Consider the following 26520-nt stretch of genomic DNA (forward strand, 5'->3'; position numbering starts at 1 on the left):
AAAAGCATTATTAAACATCAGCGGAATTCCGAGAACAATGGAAGAGTTCCAAAGCATTGTTAAATATTAGCGGAATTCCGAGAACAATGGAATGGTTCCAAAGCTTTTTTAAACTTCAGCAGAATTCCGAGAACAATGGAAGAGTTTCAAAGCATTTTTAAACTTCAGCGGAATTCCGAGAACAATGGAAGAGTTCCAAAGCATTGTTAAACAGTAGCGGAATTCCGAGAACAATGGAAGAGTTCCAAAAGCATTATTAAACATCAGCGGAATTCCGAGAACAATGGAAGAGTTCCAAAGCATTGTTAAACATTAGCACAATTCCGAGAACAATGGATGAGTTCCAAAAGCATTATTAAACATCAACGGAATTCCAAGAACAATGGAAGAGATCCAAAGCATTGTTAAATAACAGCGGAATTCCGAGAACAATGGAAGAGTTCCAAAGCATTGTTAATCATCAGCAGAATTCCGAGAAAAATGGAAGAGTTTTAAGCATTGTTAAACATCAGCGGAATTCCCAGAACAATGGAAGAAAACCAAAGCATTGTTAAACATTAGCACATTTCCGAGAACAATGGATGAGTTCCAAAAGCATTATTAAACATCAACGGAATTCCAAGAACAATGGAAGAGTTCCAAAGCTTTTTTAAACTTCATCAGAATTCCGAGAACAATGAAAGAGTTTCAAAGCATTTATAAACTTTTGCGGAATTCCGAAAACAATGGAAGAGTTCCAAAGCATTGCTAAACTTTAGCGGAAATCGGAAAAAAATGGAAGAGTTGCAAAGCATTGTTAAACATCAGCGTATTTCCGAGAACAATGGAAGAGTTCCAAAGCATTTTTAAACATTAGCGGAATTCCAAGAACAATGGAAGAGTTCCACAGAATTTTTAAATTTCCGCAGAATTCCGAGAACAACGGAAGAGATCCAAAGCATTTTTAAACATCAGCGGAATTCCGAGAACAATGGAAGAGTCCCAAATCTTTTTTAAACAACAGCAGAATTCCGAGAACAATGGAAGAGTTCCAAAGCATTTTTAAACTTCAGCAGAATTCCCAGAACAATGAAAGAGTTCCAAAGCATTGTTAAACATTAGCGGAATTCCAAGAACAATGGAAGAGTTCTAAAGCATTGTTAAACATCAGCGGAATTTCGAGAACAATGGAAGAGTTCCCAAGCATTTTTAAACTTTAGCAGAACTCCCAGAACATAGGAATAGTTCCAAAGCTTTTTTAAACTTCAGCTGAATTCCCAGAACATTGGAAGAGTTCCAAAGCATTTTTAAACTTCAGCAGAATTCCGAAAACAATGGAGGAGTTCCAAAGCATTTTTAAACTTTAGCGGAATTCTGAGAAAAATTGAAGATTTCCAAAGCATTTTTAAGCTTCATTGGAATTCTGAGAACAATGGAAGTGTACCAAAGCATTTTTAAACTTCAGCAGAATTCTGAGAATTATGGAAGAGTTCCAAAGCATTGTTAAACTTCAGCAGAATTCCGAGATCAAGGGAAGATTTCTAAAGCGTTTTTGAACTTCAGCAGAATTCCGAGAACAATGAAAGAGTTCCAAAAGCATTATTAAACATCAACAGAATTCCGAGAACAATGGAAGAGTTCCATAGGTTTGATAAACATCAGCGGAATTCCGAGAACAATGGAAGAGTTCCAAAGCATTTTTAAACTTCAGCAGAATTCCAAGCACAATGGAAGAGTTCCAAAAGCATTATTAAACATCTACAGAATTCCGAGAACAATGGATGAGTTCCAAAGCATTGTAAAACTTCAGCGGAATTCCGAGAACAATGGAAGAGTTCCAAAGCATTGTTAAACATCAGCGGAGTTCCGAGAACAATGGAATAGTTCTAAAGCATTGTTAAACATCAGCAGAATTCCGAGAACAATGGAAGAGTTCCAAAGCATTTTTAAACTTCAGCAGAATTCCGAGAACAATGGAAGAGTTCCAAAGCATTTTTAAACTTCAGCAGAATTCCGAGAACAATGGAGGAGTTCCAAAGCATTTTTTAACTTTAGCGGAATTCTGAGAAAAATTGAAGAGTTCCAAAGCATTTTTTAGCTTCATTGGAATTCTGAGAACAATGCAAGAGTACCAAAGCATTTTTAAACTTCAGCAGAATTCTGCGAATAATGGAAGACTTCCAAAGCATTGTTAAACTTCAGCAGAATTCCTAGAACAAGGGAAGATTTCTAAAGCGTTTTTAAACTTCAGCAGAATTCCGAGAACAATGGAAGAGTTCCAAAATCATTATTAAACATCAACAGAATTCCGAAAACAATGGAAGAGTTCCATAGGTTTGATAAACATCAGCAGAATTCCGAGAAGACTGGAAGAGTTCCAAAAGCATTATTAAACATCAGCGGAATTCTGAGAACAATGGAAGAGTTCCAAAGCATTGTTAAATATTAGCGGAATTCTGAGAACAATGGAATAGTTCCAAAGCTTTTTTAAACTTCAGCAGAATTCCGAGAACAATGCAAGAGTTCCAAAGCATTTTTAAACTTCAGGGGAATTCCAAGCACAACGGAAGAGTTCCAAAGCATGGCTAAACTTCAGTGGAATTCCGAGAACAATGAAAGAGTTCCAAAGCATTTTCAAACTACAGCAGAATTCCGAGAGCAATGGAAGAGTTCCAAAGCATTGATAAACATCAGCGGAATTCTGAGAACAATGGAAAAGTTCTAAAGCATTGTTAAACATCAGCGGAATTCAGAGAACAATGGAAGAGTTCCAAAGCATGGCTAAATTTCAGCGGAATTCCAATAACAATGAGAGAGTTCCAAAGCATTTTTAAACTACAGCGGAATTCCAAGAACAATGGAAGAGATCCAAAGCATTGTTAAATAACAGCAGAATTCCGAGAAAAATGAAAGAGTTCCAAAGCATTGTAAAACTTAAGCGGAATTCCGAGAACAATGGAAGAGTTCAAAAGCATTGTTAATCATCAGCGGAATTCCGAGAACAATGGAAGAGTTTTAAGCATTGTTAAACATCAGCGGAATTCCGAGAACAATGGAAGAGTTCCCAAGCAATTTTAAACTTCAGCAGAACTCCCAGAACATAGGAAGAGTTCCAAAGCATTTTTAAACTTCAGCAGAATTCCCAGAACAATGTAAGAGTTTCAAAGCATTGTTAAACTTCAGCGGAATTCCGAGAACTATGGAAGAGTTCCAATGCATTTTTAAACTACATCGGAATTCCGAGAACAATGGAAGAGTTCCAAAGCATTGTTAAACTTTAGCGGAATTCCGAGAACAAAGGAAGAGTCCCAAATCTTTTTTAAACTACAGCGGAATTCCGAGAACAATGGAAGAGTTCCAAACCATTTTTAAACTTCAGTGGAATTCTGAGAACAATGGTAGAGTTCTAAAGCATTTTTCAACTTCAGCGGAATTCTGAGAACAATGAAAGAGTTCCAAAAGCATTGTTGAACATAAGCGGTATTCCGAGAACAATGGAAGAGTTCCAAAAGCATTATTAAACATCAGTAGAATTCCGAGAACAATGGAAGAGTTCCAAAGCATTTTTAAACTTCAGCAGAATTCCGAGAACAATGGAAGTGTTCCAAAGCATTTTTAAACTTCAGCAGAATTCCGAGAAAAATGGAAGAGTTTCAAAGCATTGTAAAACTTCAGCGGAATTCCGAGAACAATGGAAGAGTTCCAAAGCATGGCTAAACTTCAGCGGAGTTCCGAGAACAATGAAAGAGTTCCAAAAGCATTTTTAAACTTCAGCGGCATTCCGAGAACAATTGAGGAGTTCCAAAGCATTGTTAAACATCAGCGAAATTCTGAGAACAATGGAAGAGTTCACAAACATTTTTAAACTTCAGAAGAACTCCCAGAACATAGGAAGAGTTCCAAAGCATTTTTAAACTTCAGCTGAATTCCCAGAACATTGGAAGAGTTCTAAAGCATTTTTTAACTTCAGCAGAATTCCGAGAACAATGGAGGAGTTCCAAAGCATTTTTAAACTTTAGCGGAATTCTGAGAAAAATTGAAGAGTTCCAAAGCATTTTTAAGCTTCATTGGAATTCTGAGAACAATGGAAGAGTACCAAAGCATTTTTAAACTTCAGCAGAATTCTGAGAATTATGGAAGAGTTCCGAAGCATGGCTAAACTTCAGAGGAATTCCGAGAACAATGAAAGAGTTCCAAAGCATTTTTAAACTTCAGCAGAATTCCGAGAAAAATGGAAGAGTTTCAAAGCATTGTAAAACTTCAGCGGAATTCCGAGAACAATGGAAGAGTTCCAAAGCATGGCTAAACTTCAGCGGAGTTCCGAGAACAATGAAAGAGTTCCAAAAGCATTTTTAAACTTCAGCGGCATTCCGAGAACAATTGAGGAGTTCCAAAGCATTGTTAAACATCAGCGGAATTCTGAGAACAATGGAAGAGTTCACAAACATTTTTAAACTTCAGAAGAACTCCCAGAACATAGGAAGAGTTCCAAAGCATTTTTAAACTTCAGCTGAATTCCCAGAACATTGGAAGAGTTCCAAAGCATTTTTTAACTTCAGCAGAATTCCGAGAACAATGGAGGAGTTCCAAAGCATTTTTAAACTTTAGCGGAATTCTGAGAAAAATTGAAGAGTTCCAAAGCATTTTTAAGCTTCATTGGAATTCTGAGAACAATGGAAGAGTACCAAAGCATTTTTAAACTTCAGCAGAATTCCGAGAACAATGGAAGAGTTCCAAAGCATGGCTAAACTTCAGAGGAATTCCGAGAACAATGAAAGAGTTCCAAAGCATTTTTAAACTTCAGCAGAATTCCGAGAAAAATGGAAGAGTTTCAAAGCATTGTAAAACTTCAGCGGAATTCCGAGAACAATGGAAGAGTTCCAAAGCATGGCTAAACTTCAGCGGAGTTCCCAGAACAATGAAAGAGTTCCAAAAGCATTTTTAAACTTCAGCGGCATTCCGAGAACAATTGAGGAGTTCCAAAGCATTGTTAAACATCAGCGGAATTCTGAGAACAATGGAAGAGTTCACAAACATTTTTAAACTTCAGAAGAACTCCCAGAACATAGGAAGAGTTCCAAAGCATTTTTAAACTTCAGCTGAATTCCCAGAACATTGGAAGAGTTCCAAAGCATTTTTTAACTTCAGCAGAATTCCGAGAACAATGGAGGAGTTCCAAAGCATTTTTAAACTTTAGCGGAATTCTGAGAAAAATTGAAGAGTTCCAAAGCATTTTTAAGCTTCATTGGAATTCTGAGAACAATGGAAGAGTACCAAAGCATTTTTAAACTTCAGCAGAATTCCGAGAACAATGGAAGAGTTCCAAAGCATGGCTAAACTTCAGCGGAGTTCCGAGAACAATGAAAGAGTTCCAAAAGCATTTTTAAACTTCAGCGGCATTCCGAGAACAATTGAGGAGTTCCAAAGCATTGTTAAACTTCAACAGAATTCCGAGAACAAGGGAAGATTTCTAAATCGTTTTTGAACTTCAGCAGAATTCCGAGAACAATGAAAGAGTTTCAAAAGCATTATTAAACATCAACAGAATTACGAGAACAATGGATGAGTTCCAAAGCATTGTTAAACATTAGCGGAATTCCGAGAACAATGGAAGAGTTCTAAAAGCATTGTTAAACAGTAGCGGAATTCCGAGAACAATGGAAGAGTTCCAAAAGCATTATTAAACATCAGTGGAATTCCGAGAACAATGGAAGAGTTCCAAAGCATTGTTAAACAGTAGCGGAATTCCGAGAACAATGGAAGAGTTCCAAAAGCATTATTAAACATCAGTGGAATTCCGAGAACAATGGAAGAGTTCCAAAGCATTGTTAAACATTAGCACAATTCCGAGAACAATGGATGAGTTCCAAAAGCATTATTAAACATCAACGGAATTCCAAGAACAATGGAAGAGATCCAAAGCATTGTTAAATAACAGCGGAATTCCGAGAACAATGGAAGAGTTCCAAAGCATTTTTAAACTTCAGCAGAATTCCGAGAAAAATGGAAGAGTTCCAAAGCATTGTAAAACTTAAGCGGAATTCCGATAACAATGGAAGAGTTCCCAAGCAATTTTAAACTTCAGCAGAACTCCCAGAACATAGGAAGAGTTCCAAAGCATTTTTAAACTTCAGCAGAATTCCCAGAACAATGTAAGAGTTTCAAAGCATTGTTAAACTTCAGCGGAATTCCGAGAACAATGGAAGAGTTCCAATGCATTTTTAAACTACATCGGAATTCCGAGAACAATGGAAGAGTTCCAAAGCATTGTTAAACTTTAGCGGAAATCCAAGAACAATGGGAGAGTTCCAAAAGCATTGTTAAACATCAGCGGAATTCCGAGAACAAAGGAAGAGTCCCAAATCTTTTTTAAACTACAGCGGAATTCCGAGAACAATGGAAGAGTTCCAAACCATTTTTAAACTTCAGTGGAATTCTGAGAACAATGGTAGAGTTCTAAAGCATTTTCCAACTTCAGCGGAATTCTGAGAACAATGAAAGAGTTCCAAAAGCATTGTTGAACATAAGCGGTATTCCGAGAACAATGGAAGAGTTCCAAAAGCATTATTAAACATCAGTAGAATTCCGAGAACAATGGAAGAGTTCCAAAGCATTTTTAAACTTCAGCAGAATTCCGAGAACAATGGAAGTGTTCCAAAGCATTTTTAAACTTCAGCAGAATTCCGAGAAAAATGGAAGAGTTTCAAAGCATTGTAAAACTTCAGCGGAATTCCGAGAACAATGGAAGAGTTCCAAAGCATGGCTAAACTTCAGCGGATTTCCGAGAACAATGAAAGAGTTCCAAAAGCATTTTTAAACTTCAGCGGCATTCCGAGAACAATGGAGGAGTTCCAAAGCATTGTTAAACATTAGCGGAATTCGAAGAACAATGGAAGAGTTCTAAAGCATTGTTAAACATCAGCGGAATTTCGAGAACAATGGAAGAGTTCCCAAGCATTTTTAAACTTCAGCAGAACTCCCAGAACATAGGAATAGTTCCAAAGCATTTTTAAACTTCAGCTGAATTCCCAGAACATTGGAAGAGTTCCAAAGCATTTTTAAACTTCAGCAGAATTCCGAGAACAATGGAAGAGTTCCAAAGCATTGTTAAACATCAGCGGAGTTCCGAGAACAATGGAATAGTTCTAAAGCATTGTTAAACATCAGCAGAATTCCGAGAACAATGGAAGAGTTCCAATGCATTTTTAAACTTCAGCAGAATTCCGAGAACAATGTAAGAGTTCCAAAGCATTTTTAAACTTCAGCAGAATTCCGAGAACAATGGAGGAGTTCCAAAGCATTTTTTAACTTTAGCGGAATTCTGAGAAAAATTGAAGAGTTCCAAAGCATTTTTTAGCTTCATTGGAATTCTGAGAACAATGCAAGAGTACCAAAGCATTTTTAAACTTCAGCAGAATTCTGCGAATAATGGAAGAGTTCCAAAGCATTGTTAAACTTCAGCAGAATTCCTAGAACAAGGGAAGATTTCTAAAGCGTTTTTAAACTTCAGCAGAATTCCGAGAACAATGGAAGAGTTCCAAAAGCATTATTAAACATCAACAGAATTCCGAAAACAATGGAAGAGTTCCATAGGTTTGATAAACATCAGCAGAATTCCGAGAAGACTGGAAGAGTTCCAAAAGCATTATTAAACATCAGCGGAATTCCGAGAACAATGGAAGAGTTCCAAAGCATTGTTAAATATTAGCGGAATTCTGAGAACAATGGAATAGTTCCAAAGCTTTTTTAAACTTCAGCAGAATTCCGAGAACAATGCAAGAGTTCCAAAGCATTTTTAAACTTCAGGGGAATTCCAAGCACAACGGAAGAGTTCCAAAGCATGGCTAAACTTCAGTGGAATTCTGAGAACAATGAAAGAGTTCCAAAGCATTTTCAAACTACAGCAGAATTCCGAGAGCAATGGAAGAGTTCCAAAGCATTGATAAACATCAGCGGAATTCTGAGAACAATGGAAAAGTTCTAAAGCATTGTTAAACATCAGCGGAATTCAGAGAACAATGGAAGAGTTCCAAAGCATGGCTAAATTTCAGCGGAATTCCGATAACAATGAGAGAGTTCCAAAGCATTTTTAAACTACAGCGGAATTCCAAGAACAATGGAAGAGATCCAAAGCATTGTTAAATAACAGCAGAATTCCGAGAAAAATGAAAGAGTTCCAAAGCATTGTAAAACTTAAGCGGAATTCCGAGAACAATGGAAGAGTTCAAAAGCATTGTTAATCATCAGCGGAATTCCGAGAACAATGGAAGAGTTTTAAGCATTGTTAAACATCAGCGGAATTCCGAGAACAATGGAAGAGTTCCCAAGCAATTTTAAACTTCAGCAGAACTCCCAGAACATAGGAAGAGTTCCAAAGCATTTTTAAACTTCAGCAGAATTCCCAGAACAATGTAAGAGTTTCAAAGCATTGTTAAACTTCAGCGGAATTCCGAGAACTATGGAAGAGTTCCAATGCATTTTTAAACTACATCGGAATTCCGAGAACAATGGAAGAGTTCCAAAGCATTGTTAAACTTTAGCGGAATTCCGAGAACAAAGGAAGAGTCCCAAATCTTTTTTAAACTACAGCGGAATTCCGAGAACAATGGAAGAGTTCCAAACCATTTTTAAACTTCAGTGGAATTCTGAGAACAATGGTAGAGTTCTAAAGCATTTTTCAACTTCAGCGGAATTCTGAGAACAATGAAAGAGTTCCAAAAGCATTGTTGAACATAAGCGGTATTCCGAGAACAATGGAAGAGTTCCAAAAGCATTATTAAACATCAGTAGAATTCCGAGAACAATGGAAGAGTTCCAAAGCATTTTTAAACTTCAGCAGAATTCCGAGAACAATGGAAGTGTTCCAAACCATTTTTAAACTTCAGCAGAATTCCGAGAAAAATGGAAGAGTTTCAAAGCATTGTAAAACTTCAGCGGAATTCCGAGAACAATGGAAGAGTTCCAAAGCATGGCTAAACTTCAGCGGAGTTCCGAGAACAATGAAAGAGTTCCAAAAGCATTTTTAAACTTCAGCGGCATTCCGAGAACAATTGAGGAGTTCCAAAGCATTGTTAAACATCAGCGAAATTCTGAGAACAATGGAAGAGTTCACAAACATTTTTAAACTTCAGAAGAACTCCCAGAACATAGGAAGAGTTCCAAAGCATATTTAAACTTCAGCTGAATTCCCAGAACATTGGAAGAGTTCCAAAGCATTTTTTAACTTCAGCAGAATTCCGAGAACAATGGAGGAGTTCCAAAGCATTTTTAAACTTTAGCGGAATTCTGAGAAAAATTGAAGAGTTCCAAAGCATTTTTAAGCTTCATTGGAATTCTGAGAACAATGGAAGAGTACCAAAGCATTTTTAAACTTCAGCAGAATTCTGAGAATTATGGAAGAGTTCCAAAGCATGGCTAAACTTCAGAGGAATTCCGAGAACAATGAAAGAGTTCCAAAGCATTTTTAAACTTCAGCAGAATTCCGAGAAAAATGGAAGAGTTTCAAAGCATTGTAAAACTTCAGCGGAATTCCGAGAACAATGGAAGAGTTCCAAAGCATGGCTAAACTTCAGCGGAGTTCCGAGAACAATGAAAGAGTTCCAAAAGCATTTTTAAACTTCAGCGGCATTCCGAGAACAATTGAGGAGTTCCAAAGCATTGTTAAACATCAGCGGAATTCTGAGAACAATGGAAGAGTTCACAAACATTTTTAAACTTCAGAAGAACTCCCAGAACATAGGAAGAGTTCCAAAGCATTTTTAAACTTCAGCTGAATTCCCAGAACATTGGAAGAGTTCCAAAGCATTTTTTAACTTCAGCAGAATTCCGAGAACAATGGAGGAGTTCCAAAGCATTTTTAAACTTTAGCGGAATTCTGAGAAAAATTGAAGAGTTCCAAAGCATTTTTAAGCTTCATTGGAATTCTGAGAACAATGGAAGAGTACCAAAGCATTTTTAAACTTCAGCAGAATTCCGAGAACAATGGAAGAGTTCCAAAGCATGGCTAAACTTCAGCGGAGTTCCGAGAACAATGAAAGAGTTCCAAAAGCATTTTTAAACTTCAGCGGCATTCCGAGAACAATTGAGGAGTTCCAAAGCATTGTTAAACTTCAACAGAATTCCGAGAACAAGGGAAGATTTCTAAATCGTTTTTGAACTTCAGCAGAATTCCGAGAACAATGAAAGAGTTTCAAAAGCATTATTAAACATCAACAGAATTACGAGAACAATGGATGAGTTCCAAAGCATTGTTAAACATTAGCGGAATTCCGAGAACAATGGAAGAGTTCTAAAAGCATTATTAAACATCAGCGGAATTCCGAGAACAATGGAAGAGTTCCAAAGCATTGTTAAATATTAGCGGAATTCCGAGAACAATGGAATGGTTCCAAAGCTTTTTTAAACTTCAGCAGAATTCCGAGAACAATGGAAGAGTTTCAAAGCATTTTTAAACTTCAGCGGAATTCCGAGAACAATGGAAGAGTTCCAAAGCATTGTTAAACAGTAGCGGAATTCCGAGAACAATGGAAGAGTTCCAAAAGCATTATTAAACATCAGTGGAATTCCGAGAACAATGGAAGAGTTCCAAAGCATTGTTAAACATTAGCACAATTCCGAGAACAATGGATGAGTTCCAAAAGCATTATTAAACATCAACGGAATTCCAAGAACAATGGAAGAGATCCAAAGCATTGTTAAATAACAGCGGAATTCCGAGAACAATGGAAGAGTTCCAAAGCATTTTTAAACTTCAGCAGAATTCCGAGAAAAATGGAAGAGTTCCAAAGCATTGTAAAACTTAAGCGGAATTCCGATAACAATGGAAGAGTTCCCAAGCAATTTTAAACTTCAGCAGAACTCCCAGAACATAGGAAGAGTTCCAAAGCATTTTTAAACTTCAGCAGAATTCCCAGAACAATGTAAGAGTTTCAAAGCATTGTTAAACTTCAGCGGAATTCCGAGAACAATGGAAGAGTTCCAATGCATTTTTAAACTACATCGGAATTCCGAGAACAATGGAAGAGTTCCAAAGCATTGTTAAACTTTAGCGGAAATCCAAGAACAATGGGAGAGTTCCAAAAGCATTGTTAAACATCAGCGGAATTCCGAGAACAAAGGAAGAGTCCCAAATCTTTTTTAAACTACAGCGGAATTCCGAGAACAATGGAAGAGTTCCAAACCATTTTTAAACTTCAGTGGAATTCTGAGAACAATGGTAGAGTTCTAAAGCATTTTTCAACTTCAGCGGAATTCTGAGAACAATGAAAGAGTTCCAAAAGCATTGTTGAACATAAGCGGTATTCCGAGAACAATGGAAGAGTTCCAAAAGCATTATTAAACATCAGTAGAATTCCGAGAACAATGGAAGAGTTCCAAAGCATTTTTAAACTTCAGCAGAATTCCGAGAACAATGGAAGTGTTCCAAAGCATTTTTAAACTTCAGCAGAATTCCGAGAAAAATGGAAGAGTTTCAAAGCATTGTAAAACTTCAGCGGAATTCCGAGAACAATGGAAGAGTTCCAAAGCATGGCTAAACTTCAGCGGATTTCCGAGAACAATGAAAGAGTTCCAAAAGCATTTTTAAACTTCAGCGGCATTCCGAGAACAATGGAGGAGTTCCAAAGCATTTTTAAACTTTAGCGGAATTCTGAGAAAAAATGAAGAGTTCCAAAGCATTTTTTAGCTTCATTGGAATTCTGAGAGCAATGCAAGAGTACCAAAGCATTTTTAAACTTCAGCAGAATTCTGCGAATAATGGAAGAGTTCCAAAGCATTGTTAAACTTCAGCAGAATTCCTAGAACAAGGGAAGATTTCTAAAGCGTTTTTAAACTTCAGCAGAATTCCGAGAACAATGGAAGAGTTCCAAAAGCATTATTAAACATCAACAGAATTCCGAAAACAATGGAAGAGATCCATAGGTTTGATAAACATCAGCAGAATTCCGAGAAGACTGGAAGAGTTCCAAAAGCATTATTAAACATCAGCGGAATTCCGAGAACAATGGAAGAGTTCCAAAGCATTGTTAAATATTAGCGGAATTCTGAGAACAATGGAATAGTTCCAAAGCTTTTTTAAACTTCAGCAGAATTCCGAGAACAATGCAAGAGTTCCAAAGCATTTTTAAACTTCAGGGGAATTCCAAGAACAAGGGAAGAGTTCCAAAGCATGGCTAAACTTCAGTGGAATTCCGAGAACAATGAAAGAGTTCCAAAGCATTTTCAAACTACAGCAGAATTCCGAGAGCAATGGAAGAGTTCCAAAGCATTTTTAAACTTTAGCGGAATTCTGAGAAAAATTGAAGATTTCCAAAGCATTTTTAAGCTTCATTGGAATTCTGAGAACAATGGAAGAGTACCAAAGCATTTTTAAACTTCAGCAGAATTCTGAGAATTATGGAAGAGTTCCAAAGCATTGTTAAACTTCAGCAGAATTCCGAGATCAAGGGAAGATTTCTAAAGCGTTTTTGAACTTCAGCAGAATTCCGAGAACAATGAAAGAGTTCCAAAAGCATTATTAAACATCAACAGAATTCCGAGAACAATGGAAGAGTTCCATAGGTTTGATAAACATCAGCGGAATTCCGAGAACAATGGAAGAGTTCCAAAGCATTTTTAAACTTCAGCAGAATTCCAAGCACAATGGAAGAGTTCCAAAAGCATTATTAAACATCTACAGAATTCCGAGAACAATGGATGAGTTTCAAAGCATTGTAAAACTTCAGCGGAATTCCGAGAACAATGGAAGAGTTCCAATGCATTTTTAAACTACAGCGGAATTCCGAGAACAATGGAAGAGTTCCAAAGCATTGTTAAACATCAGCGGAGTTCCGAGAACAATGGAATAGTTCTAAAGCATTGTTAAACATCAGCAGAATTCCGAGAACAATGGAAGAGTTCCAAAGCATTTTTAAACTTCAGCAGAATTCCGAGAACAATGTAAGAGTTCCAAAGCATTTTTAAACTTCAGCAGAATTCCGAGAACAATGGAGGAGTTCCAAAGCATTTTTTAACTTTAGTGGAATTCTGAGAAAAATTGAAGAGTTCCAAAGCATTTTTTAGCTTCATTGGAATTCTGAGAACAATGCAAGAGTACCAAAGCATTTTTAAACTTCAGCAGAATTCTGCGAATAATGGAAGAGTTCCAAAGCATTGTTAAACTTCAGCAGAATTCCTAGAACAAGGGAAGATTTCTAAAGCGTTTTTAAACTTCAGCAGAATTCCGAGAACAATGGAAGAGTTCCAAAAGCATTATTAAACATCAACAGAATTCCGAAAACAATGGAAGAGTTCCATAGGTTTGATAAACATCAGCAGAATTCCGAGAAGACTGGAAGAGTTCCAAAAGCATTATTAAACATCAGCGGAATTCCGAGAACAATGGAAGAGTTCCAAAGCATTGTTAAATATTAGCGGAATTCTGAGAACAATGGAATAGTTCCAAAGCTTTTTTAAACTTCAGCAGAATTCCGAGAACAATGCAAGAGTTCCAAAGCATTTTTAAACTTCAGGGGAATTCCAAGCACAACGGAAGAGTTCCAAAGCATGGCTAAACTTCAGTGGAATTCCGAGAACAATGAAAGAGTTCCAAAGCATTTTCAAACTACAGCAGAATTCCGAGAGCAATGGAAGAGTTCCAAAGCATTGATAAACATCAGCGGAATTCTGAGAACAATGGAAAAGTTCTAAAGCATTGTTAAACATCAGCGGAATTCAGAGAACAATGGAAGAGTTCCAAAGCATGGCTAAATTTCAGCGGAATTCCGATAACAATGAGAGAGTTCCAAAGCATTTTTAAACTACAGCGGAATTCCAAGAACAATGGAAGAGATCCAAAGCATTGTTAAATAACAGCAGAATTCCGAGAAAAATGAAATAGTTCCAAAGCATTGTAAAACTTAAGCGGAATTCCGAGAACAATGGAAGAGTTCAAAAGCATTGTTAATCATCAGCGGAATTCCGAGAACAATGGAAGAGTTTTAAGCATTGTTAAACATCAGCGGAATTCCGAGAACAATGGAAGAGTTCCCAAGCAATTTTAAACTTCAGCAGAACTCCCAGAACATAGGAAGAGTTCCAAAGCATTTTTAAACTTCAGCAGAATTCCCAGAACAATGTAAGAGTTTCAAAGCATTGTTAAACTTCAGGGGAATTCCGAGAACTATGGAAGAGTTCCAATGCATTTTTAAACTACATCGGAATTCCGAGAACAATGGAAGAGTTCCAAAGCATTGTTAAACTTTAGCGGAATTCCGAGAACAAAGGAAGAGTCCCAAATCTTTTTTAAACTACAGCGGAATTCCGAGAACAATGGAAGAGTTCCAAACCATTTTTAAACTTCAGTGGAATTCTGAGAACAATGGTAGAGTTCTAAAGCATTTTTCAACTTCAGCGGAATTCTGAGAACAATGAAAGAGTTCCAAAAGCATTGTTGAACATAAGCGGTATTCCGAGAACAATGGAAGAGTTCCAAAAGCATTATTAAACATCAGTAGAAATCCGAGAACAATGGAAGAGTTCCAAAGCATTTTTAAACTTCAGCAGAATTCCGAGAACAATGGAAGTGTTCCAAAGCATTTTTAAACTTCAGCAGAATTCCGAGAAAAATGGAAGAGTTTCAAAGCATTGTAAAACTTCAGCGGAATTCCGAGAACAATGGAAGAGTTCCAAAGCATGGCTAAACTTCAGCGGAGTTCCGAGAACAATGAAAGAGTTCCAAAAGCATTTTTAAACTTCAGCGGCATTCCGAGAACAATTGAGGAGTTCCAAAGCATTGTTAAACATCAGCGAAATTCTGAGAACAATGGAAGAGTTCACAAACATTTTTAAACTTCAGAAGAACTCCCAGAACATAGGAAGAGTTCCAAAGCATTTTTAAACTTCAGCTGAATTCCCAGAACATTGGAAGAGTTCCAAAGCATTTTTTAACTTCAGCAGAATTCCGAGAACAATGGAGGAGTTCCAAAGCATTTTTAAACTTTAGCGGAATTCTGAGAAAAATTGAAGAGTTCCAAAGCATTTTTAAGCTTCATTGGAATTCTGAGAACAATGGAAGAGTACCAAAGCATTTTTAAACTTCAGCAGAATTCTGAGAATTATGGAAGAGTTCCAAAGCATGGCTAAACTTCAGAGGAATTCCGAGAACAATGAAAGAGTTCCAAAGCATTTTTAAACTTCAGCAGAATTCCGAGAAAAATGGAAGAGTTTCAAAGCATTGTAAAACTTCAGCGGAATTCCGAGAACAATGGAAGAGTTCCAAAGCATGGCTATACTTCAGTGGAGTTCCGAGAACAATGAAAGAGTTCCAAAAGCATTTTTAAACTTCATCGGCATTCCGAGAACAATTGAGGAGTTCCAAAGCATTGTTAAACATCAGCGGAATTCTGAGAACAATGGAAGAGTTCACAAACATTTTTAAACTTCAGAAGAACTCCCAGAACATAGGAAGAGTTCCAAAGCATTTTTAAACTTCAGCTGAATTCCCAGAACATTGGAAGAGTTCCAAAGCATTTTTTAACTTCAGGAGAATTCCGAGAACAATGGAGGAGTTCCAAAGCATTTTTAAACTTTAGCGGAATTCTGAGAAAAATTGAAGAGTTCCAAAGCATTTTTAAGCTTCATTGGAATTCTGAGAACAATGGAAGAGTACCAAAGCATTTTTAAACTTCAGCAGAATTCCGAGAACAATGGAAGAGTTCCAAAGCATGGCTAAACTTCAGCGGAGTTCCGAGAACAATGAAAGAGTTCCAAAAGCATTTTTAAACTTCAGCGGCATTCCGAGAACAATTGAGGAGTTCCAAAGCATTGTTAAACTTCAACAGAATTCCGAGAACAAGGGAAGATTTCTAAATCGTTTTTGAACTTCAGCAGAATTCCGAGAACAATGAAAGAGTTTCAAAAGCATTATTAAACATCAACAGAATTACGAGAACAATGGATGAGTTCCAAAGCATTGTTAAACATTAGCGGAATTCCGAGAACAATGGAAGAGTTCTAAAAGCATTATTAAACATCAGCGGAATTCCGAGAACAATGGAAGAGTTCCAAAGCATTGTTAAATATTAGCGGAATTCCGAGAACAATGGAATGGTTCCAAAGCTTTTTTAAACTTCAGCAGAATTCCGAGAACAATGGAAGAGTTTCAAAGCATTTTTAAACTTCAGCGGAATTCCGAGAACAATGGAAGAGTTCCAAAGCATTGTTAAACAGTAGCGGAATTCCGAGAACAATGGAAGAGTTCCAAAAGCATTATTAAACATCAGCGGAATTCCGAGAACAATGGAAGAGTTCCAAAGCATTGGTAAACATTAGCACAATTCCGAGAACAATGGATGAGTTCCAAAAGCATTATTAAACATCAACGGAATTCCAAGAACAATGGAAGAGATCCAAAGCATTGTTAAATAACAGCGGAATTCCGAGAACAATGGAAGAGTTCCAAAGCATTTTTAAACTTCAGCAGAATTCCGAGAAAAATGGAAGAGTTCCAAAGCATTGTAAAACTTAAGCGGAATTCCGATAACAATGGAAGAGTTCCCAAGCAATTTTAAACTTCAGCAGTACTCCCAGAACATAGGAAGAGTTCCAAAGCATTTTTAAACTTCAGCAGAATTCCCAGAACAATGTAAGAGTTTCAAAGCATTGTTAAACTTCAGCGGAATTCCGAGAACAATGGAAGAGTTCCAATGCATTTTTAAACTACATCGGAATTCCGAGAACAATGGAAGAGTTCCAAAGCATTGTTAAACTTTAGCGGAAATCCAAGAACAATGGGAGAGTTCCAAAAGCATTGTTAAACATCAGCGGAATTCCGAGAACAAAGGAAGAGTCCCAAATCTTTTTTAAACTACAGCGGAATTCCGAGAACAATGGAAGAGTTCCAAACCATTTTTAAACTTCAGTGGAATTCTGAGAACAATGGTAGAGTTCTAAAGCATTTTTCAACTTCAGCGGAATTCTGAGAACAATGAAAGAGTTCCAAAAGCATTGTTGAACATAAGCGGTATTCCGAGAACAATGGAAGAGTTCCAAAAGCATTATTAAACATCAGTAGAATTCCGAGAACAATGGAAGAGTTCCAAAGCATTTTTAAACTTCAGCAGAATTCCGAGAACAATGGAAGTGTTCCAAAGCATTTTTAAACTTCAGCAGAATTCCGAGAAAAATGGAAGAGTTTCAAAGCATTGTAAAACTTCAGCGGAATTCCGAGAACAATGGAAGAGTTCCAAAGCATGGCTAAACTTCAGCGGATTTCCGAGAACAATGAAAGAGTTCCAAAAGCATTTTTAAACTTCAGCGGCATTCCGAGAACAATGGAGGAGTTCCAAAGCATTGTTAAACATTAGCGGAATTCGAAGAACAATGGAAGAGTTCTAAAGCATTGTTAAACATCAGCGGAATTTCGAGAACAATGGAAGAGTTCCCAAGCATTTTTAAACTTCAGCAGAACTCCCAGAACATAGGAATAGTTCCAAAGCATTTTTAAACTTCAGCTGAATTCCCAAAACATTGGAAGAGTTCCAAAGCATTTTTAAACTTCAGCAGAATTCCGAAAACAATGGAGGAGTTCCAAAGCATTTTTAAACTTTAGCGGAATTCTGAGAAAAATTGAAGAATTCCAAAGCATTTTTAAGCTTCATTGGAATTCTGAGAACAATGGAAGAGTACCAAAGCATTTTTAAACTTCAGCAGAATTCTGAGAATTATGGAAGAGTTCCAAAGCATTGTTAAACTTCAGCAGAATTCCGAGATCAAGGGAAGATTTCTAAAGCGTTTTTGAACTTCAGCAGAATTCTGAGAACAATGAAAGAATTCCAAAAGCATTATTAAACATCAACAGAATTCCGAGAACAATGGAAGAGTTCCATAGGTTTGATAAACATCAGCGGAATTCCGAGAACAATGGAAGAGTTCCAAAGCATTTTTAAACTTCAGCAGAATTCCAAGCACAATGGAAGAGTTCCAAAAGCATTATTAAACATCTACAGAATTCCGAGAACAATGGATGAGTTTCAAAGCATTGTAAAACTTCAGCGGAATTCCGAGAACAATGGAAGAGTTCCAATGCATTTTTAAACTACAGCGGAATTCCGAGAACAATGGAAGAGTTCCAAAGCATTGTTAAACATCAGCGGAGTTCCGAGAACAATGGAATAGTTCTAAAGCATTGTTAAACATCAGCAGAATTCCGAGAACAATGGAAGAGTTCCAAAGCATTTTTAAACTTCAGCAGAATTCCGAGAACAATGTAAGAGTTCCAAAGCATTTTTAAACTTCAGCAGAATTCCGAGAACAATGGAGGAGTTCCAAAGCATTTTTTAACTTTAGTGGAATTCTGAGAAAAATTGAAGAGTTCCAAAGCATTTTTTAGCTTCATTGGAATTCTGAGAACAATGCAAGAGTACCAAAGCATTTTTAAACTTCAGCAGAATTCTGCGAATAATGGAAGAGTTCCAAAGCATTGTTAAACTTCAGCAGAATTCCTAGAACAAGGGAAGATTTCTAAAGCGTTTTTAAACTTCAGCAGAATTCCGAGAACAATGGAAGAGTTCCAAAAGCATTATTAAACATCAACAGAATTCCGAAAACAATGGAAGAGTTCCATAGGTTTGATAAACATCAGCAGAATTCCGAGAAGACTGGAAGAGTTCCAAAAGCATTATTAAACATCAGCGGAATTCCGAGAACAATGGAAGAGTTCCAAAGCATTGTTAAATATTAGCGGAATTCTGAGAACAATGGAATAGTTCCAAAGCTTTTTTAAACTTCAGCAGAATTCCGAGAACAATGCAAGAGTTCCAAAGCATTTTTAAACTTCAGGGGAATTCCAAGCACAACGGAAGAGTTCCAAAGCATGGCTAAACTTCAGTGGAATTCCGAGAACAATGAAAGAGTTCCAAAGCATTTTCAAACTACAGCAGAATTCCGAGAGCAATGGAAGAGTTCCAAAGCATTGATAAACATCAGCGGAATTCTGAGAACAATGGAAAAGTTCTAAAGCATTGTTAAACATCAGCGGAATTCAGAGAACAATGGAAGAGTTCCAAAGCATGGCTAAATTTCAGCGGAATTCCGATAACAATGAGAGAGTTCCAAAGCATTTTTAAACTACAGCGGAATTCCAAGAACAATGGAAGAGATCCAAAGCATTGTTAAATAACAGCAGAATTCCGAGAAAAATGAAATAGTTCCAAAGCATTGTAAAACTTAAGCGGAATTCCGAGAACAATGGAAGAGTTCAAAAGCATTGTTAATCATCAGCGGAATTCCGAGAACAATGGAAGAGTTTTAAGCATTGTTAAACATCAGCGGAATTCCGAGAACAATGGAAGAGTTCCCAAGCAATTTTAAACTTCAGCAGAACTCCCAGAACATAGGAAGAGTTCCAAAGCATTTTTAAACTTCAGCAGAATTCCCAGAACAATGTAAGAGTTTCAAAGCATTGTTAAACTTCAGGGGAATTCCGAGAACTATGGAAGAGTTCCAATGCATTTTTAAACTACATCGGAATTCCGAGAACAATGGAAGAGTTCCAAAGCATTGTTAAACTTTAGCGGAATTCCGAGAACAAAGGAAGAGTCCCAAATCTTTTTTAAACTACAGCGGAATTCCGAGAACAATGGAAGAGTTCCAAACCATTTTTAAACTTCAGTGGAATTCTGAGAACAATGGTAGAGTTCTAAAGCATTTTTCAACTTCAGCGGAATTCTGAGAACAATGAAAGAGTTCCAAAAGCATTGTTGAACATAAGCGGTATTCCGAGAACAATGGAAGAGTTCCAAAAGCATTATTAAACATCAGTAGAAATCCGAGAACAATGGAAGAGTTCCAAAGCATTTTTAAACTTCAGCAGAATTCCGAGAACAATGGAAGTGTTCCAAAGCATTTTTAAACTTCAGCAGAATTCCGAGAAAAATGGAAGAGTTTCAAAGCATTGTAAAACTTCAGCGGAATTCCGAGAACAATGGAAGAGTTCCAAAGCATGGCTAAACTTCAGCGGAGTTCCGAGAACAATGAAAGAGTTCCAAAAGCATTTTTAAACTTCAGCGGCATTCCGAGAACAATTGAGGAGTTCCAAAGCATTGTTAAACATCAGCGAAATTCTGAGAACAATGGAAGAGTTCACAAACATTTTTAAACTTCAGAAGAACTCCCAGAACATAGGAAGAGTTCCAAAGCATTTTTAAACTTCAGCTGAATTCCCAGAACATTGGAAGAGTTCCAAAGCATTTTTTAACTTCAGCAGAATTCCGAGAACAATGGAGGAGTTCCAAAGCATTTTTAAACTTTAGCGGAATTCTGAGAAAAATTGAAGAGTTCCAAAGCATTTTTAAGCTTCATTGGAATTCTGAGAACAATGGAAGAGTACCAAAGCATTTTTAAACTTCAGCAGAATTCTGAGAATTATGGAAGAGTTCCAAAGCATGGCTAAACTTCAGAGGAATTCCGAGAACAATGAAAGAGTTCCAAAGCATTTTTAAACTTCAGCAGAATTCCGAGAAAAATGGAAGAGTTTCAAAGCATTGTAAAACTTCAGCGGAATTCCGAGAACAATGGAAGAGTTCCAAAGCATGGCTATACTTCAGCGGAGTTCCGAGAACAATGAAAGAGTTCCAAAAGCATTTTTAAACTTCATCGGCATTCCGAGAACAATTGAGGAGTTCCAAAGCATTGTTAAACATCAGCGGAATTCTGAGAACAATGGAAGAGTTCACAAACATTTTTAAACTTCAGAAGAACTCCCAGAACATAGGAAGAGTTCCAAAGCATTTTTAAACTTCAGCTGAATTCCCAGAACATTGGAAGAGTTCCAAAGCATTTTTTAACTTCAGGAGAATTCCGAGAACAATGGAGGAGTTCCAAAGCATTTTTAAACTTTAGCGGAATTCTGAGAAAAATTGAAGAGTTCCAAAGCATTTTTAAGCTTCATTGGAATTCTGAGAACAATGGAAGAGTACCAAAGCATTTTTAAACTTCAGCAGAATTCCGAGAACAATGGAAGAGTTCCAAAGCATGGCTAAACTTCAGCGGAGTTCCGAGAACAATGAAAGAGTTCCAAAAGCATTTTTAAACTTCAGCGGCATTCCGAGAACAATTGAGGAGTTCCAAAGCATTGTTAAACTTCAACAGAATTCCGAGAACAAGGGAAGATTTCTAAATCGTTTTTGAACTTCAGCAGAATTCCGAGAACAATGAAAGAGTTTCAAAAGCATTATTAAACATCAACAGAATTACGAGAACAATGGATGAGTTCCAAAGCATTGTTAAACATTAGCGGAATTCCGAGAACAATGGAAGAGTTCTAAAAGCATTATTAAACATCAGCGGAATTCCGAGAACAATGGAAGAGTTCCAAAGCATTGTTAAATATTAGCGGAATTCCGAGAACAATGGAATGGTTCCAAAGCTTTTTTAAACTTCAGCAGAATTCCGAGAACAATGGAAGAGTTTCAAAGCATTTTTAAACTTCAGCGGAATTCCGAGAACAATGGAAGAGTTCCAAAGCATTGTTAAACAGTAGCGGAATTCCGAGAACAATGGAAGAGTTCCAAAAGCATTATTAAACATCAGCGGAATTCCGAGAACAATGGAAGAGTTCCAAAGCATTGGTAAACATTAGCACAATTCCGAGAACAATGGATGAGTTCCAAAAGCATTATTAAACATCAACGGAATTCCAAGAACAATGGAAGAGATCCAAAGCATTGTTAAATAACAGCGGAATTCCGAGAACAATGGAAGAGTTCCAAAGCATTTTTAAACTTCAGCAGAATTCCGAGAAAAATGGAAGAGTTCCAAAGCATTGTAAAACTTAAGCGGAATTCCGATAACAATGGAAGAGTTCCCAAGCAATTTTAAACTTCAGCAGTACTCCCAGAACATAGGAAGAGTTCCAAAGCATTTTTAAACTTCAGCAGAATTCCCAGAACAATGTAAGAGTTTCAAAGCATTGTTAAACTTCAGCGGAATTCCGAGAACAATGGAAGAGTTCCAATGCATTTTTAAACTACATCGGAATTCCGAGAACAATGGAAGAGTTCCAAAGCATTGTTAAACTTTAGCGGAAATCCAAGAACAATGGGAGAGTTCCAAAAGCATTGTTAAACATCAGCGGAATTCCGAGAACAAAGGAAGAGTCCCAAATCTTTTTTAAACTACAGCGGAATTCCGAGAACAATGGAAGAGTTCCAAACCATTTTTAAACTTCAGTGGAATTCTGAGAACAATGGTAGAGTTCTAAAGCATTTTTCAACTTCAGCGGAATTCTGAGAACAATGAAAGAGTTCCAAAAGCATTGTTGAACATAAGCGGTATTCCGAGAACAATGGAAGAGTTCCAAAAGCATTATTAAACATCAGTAGAATTCCGAGAACAATGGAAGAGTTCCAAAGCATTTTTAAACTTCAGCAGAATTCCGAGAACAATGGAAGTGTTCCAAAGCATTTTTAAACTTCAGCAGAATTCCGAGAAAAATGGAAGAGTTTCAAAGCATTGTAAAACTTCAGCGGAATTCCGAGAACAATGGAAGAGTTCCAAAGCATGGCTAAACTTCAGCGGATTTCCGAGAACAATGAAAGAGTTCCAAAAGCATTTTTAAACTTCAGCGGCATTCCGAGAACAATGGAGGAGTTCCAAAGCATTGTTAAACATTAGCGGAATTCGAAGAACAATGGAAGAGTTCTAAAGCATTGTTAAACATCAGCGGAATTTCGAGAACAATGGAAGAGTTCCCAAGCATTTTTAAACTTCAGCAGAACTCCCAGAACATAGGAATAGTTCCAAAGCATTTTTAAACTTCAGCTGAATTCCCAAAACATTGGAAGAGTTCCAAAGCATTTTTAAACTTCAGCAGAATTCCGAAAACAATGGAGGAGTTCCAAAGCATTTTTAAACTTTAGCGGAATTCTGAGAAAAATTGAAGAATTCCAAAGCATTTTTAAGCTTCATTGGAATTCTGAGAACAATGGAAGAGTACCAAAGCATTTTTAAACTTCAGCAGAATTCTGAGAATTATGGAAGAGTTCCAAAGCATTGTTAAACTTCAGCAGAATTCCGAGATCAAGGGAAGATTTCTAAAGCGTTTTTGAACTTCAGCAGAATTCTGAGAACAATGAAAGAATTCCAAAAGCATTATTAAACATCAACAGAATTCCGAGAACAATGGATGAGTTCCAAAGCATTGTAAAACTTCAGCGGAATTCCGAGAACAATGGAAGAGTTCCAATGCATTTTTAAACTACAGCGGAATTCCGAGAACAATGGAAGAGTTCCAAAGCATTGTTAAACATCAGCGGAGTTCCGAGAACAATGGAATAGTTCTAAAGCATTGTTAAACATCAGCGGAATTCCGAGAACCATGGAAGAGTTCCAAAGCATTTTTAAACTTCAGCAGAACTCCCAGAACATAGGAAGAGCTCCAAAGCATTTTTAAACTTCAACCGAATTCCTAGAACAATGGAAGAGTTCCAAAGCATTTTTAAACTTCAGCAGAATTCCGAGAACAATGGAAGAGTTCCAAAGCATTTTTAAACTTCAGCAGAATTCCGAGAACAATGGAGGAGTTCCAAAGCATTTTTAAACTTTAGCGGAATTCTGAGAAAAAATGAAGAGTTCCAAAGCATTTTTTAGCTTCATTGGAATTCTGAGAGCAATGCAAGAGTACCAAAGCATTTTTAAACTTCAGCAGAATTCTGAGAATTATGGAAGAGTTCCAAAGCATTGTTAAACTTCAGCAGAATTCCGAGATCAAGGGAAGATTTCTAAAGCGTTTTTGAACTTCAGCAGAATTCCGAGAACAATGAAAGAGTTCCAAAAGCATTATTAAACATCAACAGAATTCCGAGAACAATGGAAGAGTTCCATAGGTTTGATAAACATCAGCGGAATTCCGAGAACAATGGAAGAGTTCCAAAGCATTTTTAAACTTCAGCAGAATTCCAAGCACAATGGAAGAGTTCCAAAAGCATTATTAAACATCTACAGAATTCCGAGAACAATGGATGAGTTTCAAAGCATTGTAAAACTTCAGCGGAATTCCGAGAACAATGGAAGAGTTCCAATGCATTTTTAAACTACAGCGGAATTCCGAGAACAATGGAAGAGTTCCAAAGCATTGTTAAACATCAGCGGAGTTCCGAGAACAATGGAATAGTTCTAAAGCATTGTTAAACATCAGCAGAATTCCGAGAACAATGGAAGAGTTCCAAAGCATTTTTAAACTTCAGCAGAATTCCGAGAACAATGTAAGAGTTCCAAAGCAGTTTTAAACTTCAGCAGAATTCCGAGAACAATGGAGGAGTTCCAAAGCATTTTTTAACTTTAGCGGAATTCTGAGAAAAATTGAAGAGTTCCAAAGCATTTTTTAGCTTCATTGGAATTCTGAGAACAATGCAAGAGTACCAAAGCATTTTTAAACTTCAGCAGAATTCTGCGAATAATGGAAGAGTTCCAAAGCATTGTTAAACTTCAGCAGAATTCCTAGAACAAGGGAAGATTTCTAAAGCGTTTTTAAACTTCAGCAGAATTCCGAGAACAATGGAAGAGTTCCAAAAGCATTATTAAACATCAACAGAATTCCGAAAACAATGGAAGAGTTCCATAGGTTTGATAAACATCAGCAGAATTCCGAGAAGACTGGAAGAGTTCCAAAACCATTATTAAACATCAGCGGAATTCCGAGAACAATGGAAGAGTTCCAAAGCATTGTTAAATATTAGCGGAATTCTGAGAACAATGGAATAGTTCCAAAGCTTTTTTAAACTTCAGCAGAATTCCGAGAACAATGCAAGAGTTCCAAAGCATTTTTAAACTTCAGGGGAATTCCAAGCACAACGGAAGAGTTCCAAAGCATGGCTAAACTTCAGTGGAATTCCGAGAACAATGAAAGAGTTCCAAAGCATTTTCAAACTACAGCAGAATTCCGAGAGCAATGGAAGAGTTCCAAAGCATTGATAAACATCAGCGGAATTCTGAGAACAATGGAAAAGTTCTAAAGCATTGTTAAACATCAGCGGAATTCAGAGAACAATGGAAGAGTTCCAAAGCATGGCTAAATTTCAGCGGAATTCCGATAACAATGAGAGAGTTCCAAAGCATTTTTAAACTACAGCGGAATTCCAAGAACAATGTAAGAGATCCAAAGCATTGTTAAATAACAGCAGAATTCCGAGAAAAATGAAAGAGTTCCAAAGCATTGTAAAACTTAAGCGGAATTCCGAGAACAATGGAAGAGTTCAAAAGCATTGTTAATCATCAGCGGAATTCCGAGAACAATGGAAGAGTTTTAAGCATTGTTAAACATCAGCGGAATTCCGAGAACAATGGAAGAGTTCCCAAGCAATTTTAAACTTCAGCAGAACTCCCAGAACATAGGAAGAGTTCCAAAGCATTTTTAAACTTCAGCAGAATTCCCAGAACAATGTAAGAGTTTCAAAGCATTGTTAAATTTCAGGGGAATTCCGAGAACTATGGAAGAGTTCCAATGCATTTTTAAACTACATCGGAATTCCGAGAACAATGGAAGAGTTCCAAAGCATTGTTAAACTTTAGCGGAATTCCGAGAACAAAGGAAGAGTCCCAAATCTTTTTTAAACTACAGCGGAATTCCGAGAACAATGGAAGAGTTCCAAACCATTTTTAAACTTCAGTGGAATTCTGAGAACAATGGTAGAGTTCTAAAGCATTTTTCAACTTCAGCGGAATTCTGAGAACAATGAAAGAGTTCCAAAAGCATTGTTGAACATAAGCGGTATTCCGAGAACAATGGAAGAGTTCCAAAAGCATTATTAAACATCAGTAGAATTCCGAGAACAATGGAAGAGTTCCAAAGCATTTTTAAACTTCAGCAGAATTCCGAGAACAATGGAAGTGTTCCAAAGCATTTTTAAACTTCAGCAGAATTCCGAGAAAAATGGAAGAGTTTCAAAGCATTGTAAAACTTCAGCGGAATTCCGAGAACAATGGAAGAGTTCCAAAGCATGGCTAAACTTCAGCGGAGTTCCGAGAACAATGAAAGAGTTCCAAAAGCATTTTTAAACTTCAGCGGCATTCCGAGAACAATTGAGGAGTTCCAAAGCATTGTTAAACATCAGCGAAATTCTGAGAACAATGGAAGAGTTCACAAACATTTTTAAACTTCAGAAGAACTCCCAGAACATAGGAAGAGTTCCAAAGCATTTTTAAACTTCAGCTGAATTCCCAGAACATTGGAAGAGTTCCAAAGCATTTTTTAACTTCAGCAGAATTCCGAGAACAATGGAGGAGTTCCAAAGCATTTTTAAACTTTAGCGGAATTCTGAGAAAAATTGAAGAGTTCCAAAGCATTTTTAAGCTTCATTGGAATTCTGAGAACAATGGAAGAGTACCAAAGCATTTTTAAACTTCAGCAGAATTCTGAGAATTATGGAAGAGTTCCAAAGCATGGCTAAACTTCAGAGGAATTCCGAGAACAATGAAAGAGTTCCAAAGCATTTTTAAACTTCAGCAGAATTCCGAGAAAAATGGAAGAGTTTCAAAGCATTGTAAAACTTCAGCGGAATTCCGAGA

This window comes from Phyllobates terribilis, unplaced genomic scaffold (genome assembly GCF_046119375.1).
Source record: "Phyllobates terribilis strain yellow unplaced genomic scaffold, ASM4611937v1 Scaffold_1__5_contigs__length_1240528914, whole genome shotgun sequence".
In the NCBI taxonomy this organism is placed as follows: domain Eukaryota; kingdom Metazoa; phylum Chordata; class Amphibia; order Anura; family Dendrobatidae; genus Phyllobates; species Phyllobates terribilis.